Source organism: Triturus cristatus, chromosome 7 (genome assembly GCF_964204655.1).
Source record: "Triturus cristatus chromosome 7, aTriCri1.1, whole genome shotgun sequence".
Taxonomy (NCBI): domain Eukaryota; kingdom Metazoa; phylum Chordata; class Amphibia; order Caudata; family Salamandridae; genus Triturus; species Triturus cristatus.
This window is the reverse complement of record NC_140590.1, coordinates 691,142,184-691,160,279: the sequence shown is the minus strand read 5'-3', so window position 1 is coordinate 691,160,279 and position 18,096 is coordinate 691,142,184. Positions and strand designations below refer to the sequence as shown.

Below are 18,096 nucleotides of genomic sequence, written 5' to 3'. Positions count from 1 at the left end.
TGCTTCTCATTGGTCAGCTTTTGCCTGTTTCACTTTATCTTTGTTTATTTGTTTGCCCATTTCCTGAAGCATGGACCAAACACTGATTGATTTATTTCTTTATTAGTGTTGTTCTGCTTCTCTTGCATGTAGTAAGGTACTGTTTTAATTATTTCTGCTTCCCCCCTCTTCGTTTGCCTATTGTTACTGACCCGTCCCCCTCGCTTGGCTACTGTTGTTGGCTGCCCTATCCCCTGCTTACATCGTTGTTGCTTGCCTTTTCCCCCGCTCTCCTTTTGATGCTTGATCCATCCCCATCATCATTACTTGATCCCCTCCCGTCATAAAAAAGCACTATGACTTGGCCATCGCTTTCAGGCATGGCTTTGCCAGTATATAACATGTACAAATCGTGATTTAGTTTGTGTCAAAGCACTCCCTACATTGTCATACAAAGGAAATTAAATACAGAAATAGTGTGTGATTTGCTCAGGAAGGGGAGCGGAGATTATAGCTTTTCTGTTGACTGGGTTAAAGTCCAGATTCAACAATATTACACAGTCCAACAAAATAGAGTTCACGTGACCCTCGCCACTCTGAGCAATCAATGGGGTCCAGATATTTTTCAGCATTTCGTAATTAGCCTGTCCATTACTCTTGCTGTAATGTGGTATACAGAGAGGATGGGAGTTTGTCTCTCCTCTACCAGAAACATTTACTTCAAATAGGATTCACGTAAATCCTTAACAGCCCAAACACAGAGAATGCAGAAATAAAACACTAGCATCCTACACACACCAAAACAGCCAAGCTACACTAACATGGCATCCTGGCGAAGTTTTTTTTTATACAGCACACACTTGACCCGAAGGTATTGGAGCACTTTACATGAGCACCAGGTTACATTCATTTTTTACAATTCTTTTAAGCACAGGTAGATTATGTGATTTGCCCAGAACCGCAGGATGTTGAGCGGACACAGAGATTTGAAACTGATTCCCCAGATTCTAAGTTGGCAACTCTGGCCATAACGCCACATCCTTTCCCCACGGTCAGTTATGGTGTCTTAGATCAGGTGGGAGGAGTTCACATACCCTCTACACTTATATTTGCTTTCTGGTACTTATAGGACTCGTTTATCTCAAATAAATAAATAACTTGAATTCCCAGAATGCAAAGTAGATGTGGCTGGAGGGACTGTTTACTACTACCGTTGACATGTTGAGACCTCCTCTTCCAGAGTCTGTAAACACTAGAAACAAGTAGCGAAACTCTGAACATACAATCTAAAAGCAAAATAACGAGTGCTGTAGGGCAGGGGTATCACATGCTGCAGAAGTGAATGATATTAGCATTTAAGACGTTCACTTCCCTATCACACCAACAGCTCGAGCCGCTCTCTGCAAAGGCTGGTTTTAGATTCCCATTTAATTACCTCTGACTTTACCCTCTATCTTGTGTAACATTCCAAAAATCATTGTTATAGATATTAAACAAGCATTGACAAAGCCAATAGATCTCGCCTATGCCAGTGTTTTGTTTAGACATGTTGGATAGCAGCAAGGCTACCGTGCAATGTGACTGAAAGTAAAGAAGACTCAAGCGCTATGATACAGCCAACGCGGACCACGTTGTAGCACTTTTTTCCTTTACTTTACGTCATGCTGCACAGCAGTCACTCTGCTGTACAAAAATGGCTTAAAGACATTGACATGGCCAATAGCTGTTGCGTAGACGAGACCTCAGGATACAGAGTCTGTCCACGGATGTTGATGCCTCATCTGACTTTGGTTTCTTCCTCCCTGCCCTCTCAGCTAGTTCCTGAGGTCTTCTAGAAGGCTCGAGGAATTGGAGTCCTTTTACTGTGCCTACAGCTGCGTCATCCTGCCCTATAGTTTTGCTTCCTTGCTGACACAGTGGCTTTGTATGGTCTGGCCTGACAGCAGAGCTGTCACCAGACAAATATGTCAGACTCACCAGGAGAGGAGCTTTGGCTACATCCACATGTTGGAAGCCAGGAGTACATGTTTTCATTGGGTAGAGGTTGTGTACTTTAACAAAAAGTACTTGCCCTCCAAACAGCTGTGATCATTTTATATATCAGCTGCCTGAGCTTGTACTTTCAAGGGCATGCACATGCCATTGTGATGCTATTAAGGTGTCTTAGATAACTAGATAATTTATGTTTTCTGGCAGAAGCACCGATAGGAGGAGGGCGAACATTAAACTACATGGATTATTAGGTCTGGCTTGACAGTTTAACTGTCATTTGACCTTTTATCCTACACCAATATTATCCTGCAGTTCTTTGCTTCCACACAAACACATACTTGTTCCCATTCTGTTTACTTGTAATGATTTAAATTACCAGGTGAAATTCCTTTAAAGCCTGGCCTATAGGCATTGCCAATGCTTGCCTTCCTTATGGACTCGCATCTGGGAGGCAACTGGCAATGCTGTGTTTGTTTTTAGTTGGAGTGAAATGCTCTGCTGGGTCTGTGGATCCATCCGTTCTGACCTCCCTAACCATATTTGAAAAGGTGTCTACTGTCCCCTCATCTGACTGTGCAGTACCCCTTAGAGGGAAGTCTGTCAACTTCTCCAGGTACAGGCCCTTCAATTCCCCATAACTGGGTCCTTCTCTTACCTGAGTGTGTGGCATGAATCGTGCCCTATGCGAAGACATACTGAATTCAGCACAAGATTGTAGTTCAGACCTGGTCGATGTGAGGAGAGGAGCTGGCATAACCAAGAGAACAAATATTAAAGCATCTCCTTTCAAAGAAGGTAATGGCCTTGCAGGAGACACTGCAGGACCACAATGGTGCTCAACCCACCACACCTGCATTATTCCAGGAAGTTTTGAGTGCCCTTATGGGCCTCATTCCAGTCCGGGATTGACCCAAGTGATTTGCCCTTTCTGCCTAGGACTTGGGTTATGTTTCATTCCTTCGAAATGGTCACCCTCTTTCTGGAACTTTTTGAATGCTCCTTACGGTTTAGCTAATATCCGGAATCAAGAGGCTCCAAAACCCCCATTTATATACATGCCACTGGCGGATTCAAATATCTTCCTAGGCACTGTGAGGGCCTCTACCATCTGGAAATATTGACAGTAACCAGCTGGTAACAAGATATGGGCCGCTAATGTTTCGCACCTTGAGGGAAGAAGGACCTCTATTGTGTGCTATCCCATTTCCTCCGCCGTTATACCCTGTATGTACTCTCACTTTTTGGTGGCCAGTTGTGGCAGTAACTGGTCTTCTACTAAACGGTGTCACTCACCAACACATTTATAGAGTGAGCCAAGGCTGGCTTGGTTCGCTGAGCATGAGCATTTCAATAATGGCACTAACAGTTTTTTCAACCTTTGGGTTTCAAGTTAATAAATTAGATTATGTCACTGCATTGAGTGACATGTATATTAAAGCTAAAAATTGGAGTAGAATTGAGGTTAGCGGTTTTTAACGTTTTAAAACTGCATTAGGGAGGTAAAGTACCAGTGCCTGATTTGTTTGCCTGTCTCTATGTTGGCTTTCGAGTCCCTCTGGACTATGGGCCTAGTCAGAGCCAGACTTTCAGCCAGTGCAAGACGCAAACCCATGCTGTGCTTGTCCACCTTATGTTAGTGGCCCTCCTTGTCAATGTCCTCTGTAGCCAGTGGAACTTTGACTCATGACCACTTCTTGGCTTCCTGAAAGCAGCCTTCTTTTATGAGTGGAATCCCAAGCCACTTTTGGGTGCAGGGTGTTTCTGAGGTTTGAAATGTGTTTGCGCCTTGTGGCATATTTGGCAGGTTAATCAACACAAGAAGGGACTGTAGGGCTTTTTATAAAGGTTCAGCACAGATGCCCTGTCAAGTGCTAATACCTAAAAGATATGCAGTTCCTCTTTTCTCAATGCTAGAGAGACAAAAATTCTAAACCATCAAAAAGTCAGTGAGTGAATCTATCTACACAAGCTTAACTGAACCATATGATGAAGCATGACACCTATCTCGCTGGGTGTGTGAGGACCCTAGTTCCGACAAGAGGGATTTACCCCTCCTTTCTCTCTCTCACCCTCGGAGCCACCCAATTTGTACTCGCATACATGGGTGCCCTGACTTACTGCGGTTTTTGAATTTTTGTCTCTCTGGCACTGAGAAAAGAGGAACTGCATATCTTTTAGGTATTAATTTTGGCAGGTTATCAGCGCCATGGGTTCAAACACACTGATCTGTCCCCGTGGATGTGAGGGCTGCTGAGAGACTTGAACAAAGCACAAACATATCTAGCCTGACTATGCATTGTAGCATACTGTCTTGTGCTTGTTGTTCCATTGACTGGGAAATGTAAACAAAATTGTAGTAAAGGAACCCAAATCTGAGTAAATCTGAAGACAGCTCATATGATAACATTAGCCATATACCTCAATGTTGATTTTTGCGTGGCCCCCTACAATGAAAGTGCTAGAGACATCGAAGAATAAGCCAGAGAGGAAGGAAACGCTTGACGGAGTAAAGAGGAAACCACGGAATGTGTACCTGAGAGAGTAAGAGTCAGGTCCAGGCAGTGCTTGTCTGACTCTGGCAGTAGGCAGAATCCTGTCGAGAGAAATGGCCACAGATTTAGGAAAACTGATTGCAAAGCAGTAAATACATGGGTGAAGTTTTTGTGAACAAAAGTAGTCGACAAGGTCCACGATTATTGACATGCGGGCAGTTTGCAGAGTTTGTCTTGCACCTGCACACTTGCTTGGTTTTCTCTTGCCCGTGTTCGATGGAGCTGGGAATTCATGAGCTTTTTTGTAATGAGGTTTGATAGCAACAAATCCAGCAATATTAGCTTCAGGGAGAGCCTTGCCTTCAGGTCAGGGCTCCGGTAGTGTTCACTGAGGCACACACCTTTGGGACTGCTGAGGAAGTAGGATTTACGAAGGCATCACGTGTTTTATTTTTTATAGGGTTATATGCTCTCTTGTCCCCGATTATAAATATGGTGCAACATTCTCATTTCTGTGCTAACTTCACTTTGTGCAGGTTCATAATTTCGAGCACCGTAGAGTTCTCTGCATGGTTTAATTATTAGATGTGAGATATATTGCAACCCTGCGATTTTTTCCCACATGAATTTTGTCAGGTCAAACTTGCAATAAATAACCGGGGAAGAATACCCAGTTATTAAAGTCAGGTGGATTTCAGCGTGGTAGGCACCATAATCTGCATGTTCTGCACCATTTCCATTTGAAAACTCTGAAACCTTTGAAACTAGTTACAGTATTCCACCAGAAGTGTCAATTCCGTGCTGGATTCTGCTCCAGGCCGTAGGCCATTGATAATAATCGGGGTCCGACAATGCCAGGCTCGCTTTAAGGGTGCATATCTGCACCCAGTGACACTGCTGTAAGGGCAGAGGCCGCAAACAAGAGCACAGCCCGCCCAACTCGTGCAGCATCACGAGGACAGAGGGGAGCATACAGCAGCTGCGACCCCAGCTCCATGCTACCGACTCCTCAACCCCACTGCCATCTTACGCCTGGTCTACTTGAAAATGTCAGCAGATTTGTCCAAAGTATTGGGTGGAGGGTACATAACAAAGGACCTGGTTATTTCCCCATTCTGGCAATAAAACTCATGATTGCAGGTTTTTTTGTGCCACCATGCCCCACCCCCTACGTCCCAATAGCTCCAAAATACAGCAAACTGAGGGCCTGAATAGGAGGTAGTTACCTAAACTTGTAAATACCTCACTCGGCAGTATTTTTTTTTTTTTTAAACATGCTTTATTGATTTTATGAAATGTCGCGCCGCGCGCGAGTATTGATGCAGTCAATACATAGACAACTCAATAGGAAACAAGTGAACAAAAGCATTGCTGTGCGTGCAGATTACATTCGGTAGATAAGTACCAACAATGTGGGGTATTGACATTTTAGTATCAGTATATTGCAGTAACTCTATTACTGGCTAATTGTCAATAAAGGTCAATTTAAACACAAAACAATCCCATACAACCTACCCCCTCCCTCTAGTCTGGCTCACCCCTGACTACGCTAATTCGGGCCCGGGACTCAGCCTTGTCCACCTGTCTTCACCGTGTTGGAGTCCCAAATAGAGGGGTGCAGCCCAACTCGCCGGTCCCGAGGCCGGGCGGAGGTGGGGGAGCCAACCCCAGCCGCGCATTGGAGGAGGGGCGTATGCCCTATGTGTGGTATGGTATAGGGGGTTCAATTGCCTTGATTGCCTCCAGCATCAGATCGTATTCCATGGAGATCGGGGTATTCCGCAGTCCCCTATATGCCTCCCTCCTGATTACTGCGCTATCTGCCCCACCCCAGCGGACTGCTTCCTCATGCCAGTTGTGTACTGTTGAGGGAAGGGCCGATTTCCACCTCATAGTGATGGATCGCTTCGCTATAAGTAGGGCTAGGTCAGCGAATCCGAGCTGCACCTTCTGTGACTTAGGACAACGGTATAGCTCCAGTATACAACGCTCCACTGTGTCACAGCTAGAGATTGCAGTTATGTTTCCTATTTTATTTGCAATCTCGGACCAGAACCCCCTGAGCGGTGGACACGTCCACAACATATGCAGTATGTCCGCGTCCTCTGCCTGGCATCTTGGGCAGCAAACTTGCCCATTGGGGTACATGCGGTTTAGATGGTGTGGGGTGAGATAGGCCCTGTGGAGAATCATGTATTGGATTAACTTGAATTTGGCGTTACGGGACACCCTCTTAGGGTATTCCAGGAGTGAGGCCCAGTCCTTGTCCGTTAGGTCCCTGCCCAGGTCTCTGGCCCACTTCTCTCTAAGTGTTGTGAGGGAGGTCTCTCCGTGTGCTTGGGGACCTCTGTATAGCCCTCTTATAAGGTGGCGTCCTTCACCCATCTGGTATACAGCATGTATCAGCTCGTGTGTCGCTGGCTCCTCGCAGTCTGGTGCCCAGGGCTTCCTCACATAACTTGCCCATAACATTTAACATATATTCATAATTAAGGGTGTCAAAAGTTTGGTGCATATCGAAGGCAATGCACCCAGCGAGTCACCAGGGGTAGCCTCCATGACATGATAGAGACATCTAATGTTCAGGGAGGTACTACGGGCTGGGACACAGCCACTTTGCTTAGTATGGATAAGTTGTGGCAGGTAGGGGAGCAGCCGACGGGCCAAGATTTTGCTTAGAATCTTATATTCTGTAGCTACAAGCGATAGTGGGCGGTAGTCCGACATGGCCGTGGTGTCCCTGCCCGGTTTAGGGAGGAAAGTGATCAAAGCCTGCATGGTGGTGACGGGAGGCTACCAGTATCCAGGGCTGTTTGGTACAGCCGCTCCATGTGGGGGATTAATTTGTCCAAGAAGGTGTCATAGAATTCCGCCAGCAGGCCATCTAGGCCCGGATCCTTTGTATTGGAGTTCTCGGATGGCTTCCCTAATTTCAGTTTTGGTAATGGGACCGATCAGGTATTTTTGGTCTGTCTGTGAAAGTTGGGGACAGTTTAGATCGCACAGGAAAGCTTCCGTTGGGCTTCCCTGCTGCATCCTCAGAGGCCCTTTATAGTGCCTTGTAGTATTCACAGAAGGCTGAATGTATTTCCTGTTGCGTGATCACTGTGCTGCCATCTGACAGGACTATCTCATGTATAGGGTTGGGGCGGGAGCATCTCTCAGTAGCCATGCAAGGAGTGCTCCTGATTTATCTGCCTCTGCATTATGAGCTGGTTATGAGATTGGTAATCCATTACACGAAGGCGCTCCAGCAATTCAGCCTGCTGTACGCGTGCCTCTTGCAACGCCTCCTTTTTAGAGGGGTCGCTGACCGCATCCTGCTCAAGCTTATTCAAGGTGTCCTATAAGGTGCTTGTGAATCTCCTCTTTGGCCCCCACAGTGTCGTTAAGCAGTGGCGTTAATAGCAGTACCCCTAATTACAGTCTTGAACGCATCCCATTCTATGAGGCGTGAAGACGCTGTCGGGAGGAGCTGGGAATACCGGACCCGAAATTCCCCTCTGACCTCCTTGTCATGGCCATGCAGGTGCAGGACGAAGATGGTCCCTTTAATTCGGTCCAACAACAGGAGGAGGTGGGACTGACACTGGTGACGCCGCGCCTCGAGGACCTATCAGGAGGGGAGCAGGAGCGGAGAGTCGGAAGCATCCACGAAGAAGACGCGGAAAAGACCCGGGAAGCGGCGCAAGGAGAGAGATCCCTGACGTCTGGCGGTGCTAGGACCCCTGCAGTGGGAGAGAGACTGGGAAGCAGCGTGGCCGTCCTGGTTGTTGGAGAAGACGTCGGCAAAGACCGACACCGCGCCATCGCCCGCAACCCCCCAGGAGGAGGGTGGCTCAAACAGTTACGGGGACGACTCCGGGGGATTTTAAACACACCAGGAGGGAATGCCTAACAGAGGGCGGTCACTGCTTCTAATTCTAACCGGGAATCACTCTCTGTTGTTGCGGTGTCATCTCCCCCACGGTCTGTCTTCCCCTTCCGATGCTCTCATCGGCGAAACCGCCATTCTGATCCTTGGTTTCCTTTTCTTCTTCTGTTTTTGTTTCCGGCTTCCCCTGCAACTGAGACATCCGTCTAGAACCCCGTTAAGAACTCTGACGTAAGCGTTACTATCCAAAGTGCCTTGAGACGACGGAAGCAACAAAGTCTCCCCACCGCAGATGCAAAAATCTGACACTTTTCAGCAGAGAGACATTGTAAAGTTGTATAGAAATAAAACCACTTCAAACAATCACACGGAGTGTCTTTTCTGTCCCATAAGGCTGCCTGCCTTCCCTGGTAGCGTGACAGACGCCTAATTGGCATTCTCATTGAAATAATTAGTGATGGCCAAAGCCATAGTGGCTCGGAAGACGGCATCTGTGGCAATAACTTCCAATTAGGGACAGGTGTAGGGAATCTTCCCCATGATAACGGGACCTCCAGCGGGTTATGGTCAGGAACGGTCATCCCCAGATATGTGGTGTGGGTCACTTGGGTTGTTATGGAGAGGGAACAGAATATTCTATCTGGCCTTGTATGAAGCTGGTGGGGTGGGCAGTAGGAGTATTCCCGGCTGTTTGGGTTCTTGAGGTGCCAAGCATCCCCCAACGACCAGCCCGCTACCCACCCACACAGGGCCTCTACCTGCCTGATAGAGGCTGCTCCCTGGAGAGGGGGTTGGGAACGGTCCATCTGTACACCCAGGACTGCGTATAGTCCCCTCCCAGCACCCACAGGTATCCCACCCAGTCTGCCAGTACTGTGTTGAGGTTTGTTAAGAATTTGTCCTCATCGTAATATGGGGCATATATCCTGGCTATGACTATGTTTGTGCCGTTAAGTGTGCCATGGATTATGACATACCTGCCTTGTACATCTGTGCGCTGCTCCAGGACCACGACCGGAACCCCATGTCTGACCCGTATAGCTGCTTCCCTCTCATAGGCAGAGTATGATGTGGTGAACACTTGGCCTCTCCACTTCTTGCGGAGCTTGGCCATCTGAGTCAGTGAGATGTGTCCCCTGCATCAGGGCAAACTGATTAGTTGAGCGTGTATCCTATGGCGCTTGTGCACTGACCGCAACTCTCTGACATTCCAGGTGACTATAGTATACATTCCCAACGTGGCCATGTGTGCGTATTCGGCTCCTAGACCTGCCCAAGCTCGTGAGCAGAGTATTGTGTACCGTGTGGTAGGGGTAAGCCAGAAACCCAAACGCCCCAAACTAACACCCAATACTAGGTCCAGCCTCAGAAATATGCTGGACCAAACAAAATACACAACTTTGTAAACTTTTCTCTGAGTTCAGTTTGCATTCGCTACAGGGGTGGTGACACCTATGCCTTGCATAACACACTGGATCGTGTGCTACATTATGAGTGACCGGACCATGGTCGTTTGCCAAGGATTTAGAGAAGCTGGGGGGAGATCAGGGAAGCTGCGAAGGGCTGCAGCCCTACTTTAATTAGGTTGCTACTGGCTCATCAGGGCGCCCTGGGGGGGCCCCTCAACACAAAGTCATTCACAGTCTGCAGGGTGATAGAGGGAAACATAGCCTGGCTATTCTCTGAGTCTGAGTGTGAGTGCATAGTAGTGTCCTCCGATGACTCTGGCGAAGAGAGGGGGTCACAGTCTCTGAAGGCAGCCGCTGTGGCAAGCACCGCCTCTCTGCCCCGCAAGGCCTGCTCTGGGGATGGGCTTTTCGCGTTGATTTTGCGAGTCGATCTGGTGCGGTGTGTCCTTCCCTCTTCCGCCGCCCATGATTCCTGGTTTGTGCTTTGCATCGATCTCGGACACGTGGGGGGGGGGTATGCAACCTCCAGCCAGTCCCCTGGGGCGTCTGGGCTGTCAAAGAACTGTGTCTTTTGCTTCATGTATGGACCTTCAAGCAGGCAGGAAACAGCAAAGCATACTTGAGGTCTAGGGTTTTAAGTTTCTTTTTAGTCATTTGGTAAGAGGCCCTCTGACATTGCACCAAGACTGTGTAGTCTGGGTAGAGCAAAATCTGGTGATTTTCATATTGGCTAGGGGATTTCTCCCTGGCAATTCGGATCAGTGTATCCGATCCTTATAGTAAAGTATATGGGCTATCACAAGACGTGGAGGTGCACCCACTACTGGTTTCCTTGTAGGGAATCTATGGGCTGTCTCAACACAGAAGAGGTCAGGCACGCCCTCAGGGGCTACATGCTCTCTCAACCATTGCTCCACAAATCAGGTGGCGTTGGAACCTTCACAGCATTTCGGCAGACCTATTATACGGATGTTATTCCTCCGTGCCCTGGGGGTCCTCGACCCTGTCCTGAAGGCTGGACACCTGGCGCTGCAGCTGTGATATCTGTCCTGCATGATTCTTGTGATGTGAAAGTAGTTCTGCTAACTGTAACTTGTTGCTTTTCACTGTGGAGACCAACTTGTCATGGTCTGCCTTAAGTAGTGTAAAGCTGGTTGTCGAGGAGCCTATTTGTTGTTCTATTGCCTTCCACGACTCCCTTACTTTTTGCAATATTAAGTCCAGTTTGTCTGGGGCAGCCTCCATGTTGGTTGGTGGAATGCAGCTCATCGGAGGCATTTGGGTGGTATTGTCTGTGTCATCCTGTTGCATTGTGCCCGTGGAGGCCAGCTTCAGCACTTTTCCCTTTGTGCGCCCCATAGCGCACCATCGAATGGGGCCAACCATCCCTCCAGTATGTCAGAGCCCAGAATCTATAATGCCACCACTCGATGGAGCACCAAGGACCACCAGCGATACAAGTTGGTGATCACCAGAGGGCCACACCTGCTTCTCAACTACAACTTGAGTATTCAGAACAGGGCCAAACACATGAATGTTGGGTTACTGGCTGGGGTAGATGCCACGCCAGGCCTAAGGGTCTGGCCACGCCCCTGCAAGGATTCCCTCTTTGTGACTAGGTAGGGGTGGGGGCACTTCACAATAGGTAGTAAAAAAAGTGAGCGTGAGTCTGTATTCATCAGTACTCCTGGGCAGTTTTGCGTGCCTGGCTGCAGTGACATTATGGTGTCTTGATCTGCATTTAGGGGCAGGCCGCCTTCGACAAGACGGGTCGTCCCTCACCGGACCTGCCCCGGAACTTAGGCCCAGCAGCTAATGAATCCTTTCTCCGGAGGCGTCCCTGCAGTCATTAAGGCAGCCCCCACAGTTTCAGGCACACCACCCTTAGGATAATCGGATCAAAAGGGGCCCCGGTTGCGCAGTCCGCCTTCGAATACAGGCCAACACAGTCCTGGCCAGAAGTTAGGAGTAGGTCCACTCGTGAGCACGCCGTGCCGCACGGCCAGCACCCCAGAGCGTGCGACTCGCCACAGGGCAGATCGTTCTCACGGAGTCCGCTTCCACACCGGGTGCCCCCGACTGTTTGAAGGAAATCTGCCCTGTTCCACTCTTCATCCCGTCGCCACGGGTGCAGCGGACGGAGCAGCTGTCCCGTCGCTCACAGCTGCAGTCCGATGAAAACAGAGAGGCCGCTTCGGTGCAGCAGCTCACAGCTCTGGCACTCGGTGAGTCATCTACGGTGGCCGCCAGCGTGGGCTCAGCAGCGCCGCAGTCCAGGAGAAGGAGGTGGTAGGCCACACTCCATCGCGCAATAACCACTCCACGCAGTTAGTTAGCGTAAAAGGCCATTTATTAGGACAGGATTGAACAACATATAACACAACATCAATCAAACCCCCCAACAATCCCCAACGTCATGCCTCTCATCCTTCCATTCTCTCCCATACTCCCCTACTCCAAATACTCACTCCCGCATCACCCAGCAACCTCCTCACTTATCCCATTCGCTTCATCAATTCTCTTCCAACCTCCTCCATCTTCTCCAGCCATCGCACTCCTGCATGACGCACCCCCACCTTGCACCTGTATCCCCCTTCCCCGAAGGGTGAGTATGCCCGTCATGGTCTCCCCCCCCCCCCCATCCCAAGTACCGCCACACACCCTCTCAACCCATCCTAAACTGGCACGCTTTGTATCCTACACCCTTTCCTTCCACCTGCAACGGTAGGGTGGGCGGGTGGACAACGTAAAACTTCCTTAACCCACCCTGGGGTGCTGGGGACAGGAAGAGGAAGAACTTCCTCTCCTGTCCCCTTTAACACCTATCCTAAACCCCACCCCCCAAACCACCTCTAACCCCCTGTCCCGCTCTCGCGCGAACTCCCCAGGGAAAGACTGGTCTGTCGACCTCACTTCCCCTGGGGGCCGCATCGCGCAATAACCACTCCACGCAGTTAGTTAGCGTAAAAGGCCATTTATTAGGACAGGGTTGAACAACATATAACACAACATCAATGAAAAAACCCCCCAACAATCCCCAACGTCATGGCTCTCATCCTTCCATTCACTCCCATACTCCAAATACTCCCTCATCACCCAGCAACCTCCTCACTTATCCCATTTGCTTCATCACTTCTCTTCCAACCTCCTCCATCATCTCCAGCCATCGCACTCCTGCATGACGAACTCCCACCTTGCACCTGTATCCCCCTCCCCGGAAGGGTGAGTATGCCCGTCATGGACTCCCCCCCCCCCCCCCCCTACCCACCAAGTACCACCAACCAGGGAACCTCCGGAGTGCGGTTACCTGCCCCACCCCAATCAAGTGCACCTTTCGTCCTCACACCCGCCGGCACCAAATTGACTCGTTCCACAACGCACTGATGACATCCCGCAACTACATCATATAGTACTCATTACCCATGTACGAAAGGTGCACCCCGTCGTCCCTAAAGAGAAGGGGCTCCTCGAGCCGTAAACCTGTGTGAGCAATCAACTTGATCCCATTGTTTCCACCAAAAACTCGCATTGCCCTATTCGGTTTCCTCCGTGCTCTTTCGACTGCTGCGGGCTTCAATGCCCCCGCCAGATGCGGTGCGGAACGAATTCAGTCCATACAATACAGGCACCAGCCAGATTGCGTCGCATAGCCTCCAAGTCTCTTTGCATCAGATGAAGGAGAGAGACCCCGGATTGTTTCACCAAGTCATTTTTCCCCAAATGGATAACGAGCATGTCCGGGCAGCCCCATTGAGACACCTTTTTTGTCAGCCAGGGCAACAGTGCTCCCCAGCGCATCCCACTCTTGCCCCACCAATGTACCTCGTGGTGACTGCTCCGCAGGCCAAGGCTACGACCGTACACCTGCCTGTCTGCGTATTTGGATGCCCAATGCACAAAAGAATGTCCGACGATCCAGGTAACCGTCTTGGCTCCCGGACCCCCAACGCAACCTACGAAGGAAAAAGAGATTAGTACAAGGCAATAGATCCCACCGCCCCAGTAGCCCTAGAGCGCACCCCAGCACGCATGCCAGCCGTTATTTTCGCACATACCGCTCGCAACAATGAGCTCTCCACCTTCCAATCCGCCTAATCTTCTCCCAAGACCACCCCAGCCGGGCTGCCGCCGCCGCCGGGCCAATAAGAAGCTAGTGTGTCCCATACAATGCAGGGTCCTTGCCTAGGCGCCTCAATGCCATCCGCAACACTGCCAGCAGCTGAAACGCCGTGACCCGCCTGTTAGAAGCATGACAAAAAATCTCACCCCCCAGCATACCCACCTGCTGGCAAAATGCAATCCACTCCCGCACCGGGCAAGCCCCTGCCCAACCACTCTCACACAACCATACCCACTTGCCTCTCCCCACCTGATCCGTTTTAGAATGCCCCAACCAGATACCCAAACGTGCCCCACCTAACTGCACATCCTCGAAACGCCTGCCAGGCGCGCCCCTAGCCCCCAACAACTCAGACACCCGAAACGCCCCAAAAAACATCCAAATCATGCACAAACGAAACAACGCCAACTCGCAAGCATCATAACAACACTGTTGCAATTCCGCCAATATTTCAACCAACAGATCAAACGTGATCGCCTCCCGCAGGACCCCTCCCCCAACCTCCCCCCTCACCTTACCCCAGCCTTTTAACATTCTGCTCAGCAATTCACTCTTCGCTGGGTCAAATCCCAAATACATCATGCCATAAAAAGAAATCCCTGCCAACTTCCCCGCAATGGTAACCTGCGACAAACCTCTGTCCATGCAGTCTAACACAAACTGTATCACTCCCTGTTCACAGCTGCCCCGGGAAATTCGCCAGGTCACGCTCGTCCACCCCAAAAAAGCTCCAAATTCAGACCATGCCAAGCGATACGCGCGCCTTGTGGAGTCAGTTATAGATTTTTCTACCAGGTTCACTACTCTCACTCCCCCCAGGTCCAGATACCCTCTGGCACCTTGGTCTTGCAAGCCTCTGCTCCCGGCACCAGCCTCCTGAAGCGCTGCCACTGCGAACAAGACAATGCATCCGCAATATCATTGCTGGCGCCCAGCACATGTTGCGCGCGAAACAGCACATTGAAGCGCAAACACAGAAGCATAAAACTTCGCAGCAAGCGCAGCACTCGCAGATCCCTCGCCTTTTGATTGTTTACCAAGTCCACCACCGTCCTTTTGTCCACATGGAACAAGACCTATCTGAAACTCCAGACCCCACACCTGAAGCGCGACCAACAAAGGAAAGAATTCCAAACACAAGATGCTCCTGCCCTGCTTCAACCAATGCTCCGGCCAGTGCTCCGCACACCACCTCCCGTCCCAGAAAACGCCGAACCGTTTCGCACCGGCAGCGTCTGAAAAAATCTGCACCTGCCACACCATCTTGTCATCCACAATATCCAAAGACACACCATTGAAATCGGTCAGGAAGCAATGCCAGATCCGCAAAACCGCCCGCACGCCCATGGATATCCTGACTCTGTGATGAGGGAGCACCGCCCCCGACATGGCCATGCCGAGGCGTCTGCAAAAAGTCCTGCCATCACGCACCACTCGACACGCGAAGTTCAGCAAACCCAAGAGCCGCTGTACCGACCTCAAATCAATCCTCCGTTCCCCCATCACCTGCAGCAAAAATTCCTGCATCTCCCCCACCTTCTGCTGAGGCAACCGCGCCGACCATGCCACAGAGTCCAGCTCTATACCTAGGAATGTCAAACAACAGCTAGACCCAGCCATCTTCTCCGGCGCCAAGGGAACCCCAAAATCGCAGGCTAATCGCTGAAACTGCCGGAGAGCCTCCCCACACTCCCCCGTCTGACCTCGCCCCACAAACAAAAAATCGTCCAAATAGTGGGACACCGACCGGTGCCCACTTCTGTCCGTGAAAGCCCACTGCAAGAAGGAACTGAACGTTTCAAACAGCGCACAGGACACAGCGCAGCCCATGGGCAAAACTTTATCCACAAAAATCGCCCCCCCGAACTGCATTCCCAACAACACAAAATCCGCCGGATGAATAGCTAGGAGGCGAAACGCAGATTTGATATCACACTTTGCCAATTTCGCCCTCCGGCCGCACGCCCGCACCAAACCGATCGCATCATCCACGGACGCGGACAACACCTTGGAATCCTCCACTGCAATGAAATCGTTCACCGATGCCCCTTCAGGTCAAGACAAGTGATGAATCAAACGAAACTCCCCTTGTTCCTTCTTGGGCACCACCCCCAGTGGAGAGATAATGAGCTCTGGCATTGGCCAGGTGTCAAAGGGACCTGCAATCCTACCTTCCAGTACCTCCTTCCTCAACTTGGACTCCACCACCCCCGGCAACTCTTTTGCTGACCGCAAGTTCTCAGCCCATCTCCGCTCCCTAGGACCCTGATACCCCACGCGAAAACCTTCTGCAAACCCCCAGTAAATCTTCAGCGCTGCCTCCCTATCAGGGTATCTAGAGAGCCATGGACCCATGGCCTCCACATCAACCGGCGTAGGAGCCCTTTAGCCCAGCCTGCCCCCGTCCTTTGGTAATCCACCACTGCTCAGAGGGAGTGGCCAGCGTGAAGCACTGTGTGACCGGGTGGCGTCCTCTGCACTTAGAGCACTCGTGCTTGAATTTGCAAGGGTGGCGGGTGCAGAAACCTTTATCAAAGTTCCAACATACCTGTGGTGGCCCCCCCAAGCTTAGTCGACTGCCCTGTGGACCCGGAGGGGTAGGCCTGTCCTCCTGTACCCACTGCACCACCCTGTCCCCCCGCCCCAGACTGGGCGGGACGCGGCTGAAAGGACCGATAAGCTACCGGAAGCCCACAGGCCATGTGCGTAGAAGCCGACTACTGCTTGGAGGACATCCACTGCACCCACAGTTCTTGGTCCACCTCCCCCCACGGCTTATCGGGGTTAACACTGATTCTGGCCCTGAACTCCTAGTCGTAGCTGAGCCATGCAAACCCACCAAAGTGCATCTGCGCCTTGCGTATAATATCCATATACTTCAACAACGCGATGGCTCTATCTTGATGTTTCTCACAATATATGCTCGCGTAGATCAAAAAAGCCGACGTCCAATTCTCCATATTTACCGGCACCCTTGGCCGCCTCGTTAACTCCCATTCCTCCTCCTTCGACCCCTCCTTGGCCTGTATCTCCCTATGCAACAATTGGAACACATCCACATATTCATGTTTCCAAATCCTAGCCCTTGTCTTCTCAGATAGGTGTGACCCTAAGAGCATAGCCAAGCCCATGTACAACAACTGTTTCCGATGCTTCTCTCCCGCCTCCTCTTTCCCTTCCGCCTCCCCAGGGTTGTCTGTCTGCACGCCAGCCACCACTAACTGCTTCCCCTCCCAACTCTGCCCCTTTGACTGGTGCTCCCACCTCGCGCACAGACCCATCTCCAACACCCACCGACCAGCAGGCCTTCTTCCGGCCACTTCTGCCCCCATCATCCCACGCATCCCACCAAGCACCCTCACCTGCAAGCTTCATTGGCACTGCCCGTTCCCGTCCACCGCTTACTGGCGATTTCCTGCTCTCCGTCTGGGTCCAACTGCTGCTGGCCTGCGGCGCCTGCAAAACACCAATCTGTCTCGTTGCCGCCTTCCCCTTCCCCCTGTGCACCTCACGCACTTCACCCTCCTCCAGTTCCTCGCTGTCAGAATCATAATCCAGTTCCTCATCAAACTCCTCTTCAAACTGCAACTTCCGCACCTCGCTCACCACTCTATTCGCACCCTTCCCTTTCATACCAGGCACAAATTCACACTCCGGCGCTGGCGATGCCCGCCCCCGCGACAGAGGGCAGGCAGCCGCGGACCCCCCTGCTGCTTCGCCCTGGCGTTTGGAGGCCATATTGTGCCCCGCCGGCACACCCTGGCCTCTACCAGCATCCATCACTGGCTTACACCCCCCGTCCCACCCCCGGACCGTCACAGCCCAAGGGGGCCCCAGCGCCAACAGGTCTCTGAGACGTCAAGTCAGTCCCTACCTCATCCACCCAGACCCAATGGCCTCGTGCGTTAAGCTGCCCTCTGCCCCGTCCTCGTCCCGCCGCCAGCTCCGCCTGCCGTGCTGGGAGGCAAACCCCCTTTGGCGCAAACCCCTCCCCGCTGCTTCCCTAGCTGCGCACATCTCCTGCCACCTGCGCTCCGTCTCATCAATAACCCGGCTCTGCTCCCGAATGCGCTCCTCCAGCGTCATCCCCTCCCACCTATCCGCCCAACGGGTCCCTTCCGCCCCACGGGTCCCTTCCTCCACTCTGGGGGCCGGCCCCTCACCCCTGTAGAGTCCGGGGGCATCCCCACTGTGCCCCAGTGTCGCCCCCCGCGCCACTGCCGCCTTCAA

General features: G+C 51.3%; 1 protein-coding gene across 2 annotated transcripts in view; it reads left to right on the top strand.

Moving 5' to 3' along the window:
• Window positions 1-18,096, top strand: part of SLC39A11 (solute carrier family 39 member 11) — a 2,092,456-nt gene that overhangs the window by 1,089,500 nt on the left and 984,860 nt on the right. The gene's annotated exons all lie outside the window — the stretch shown is intronic.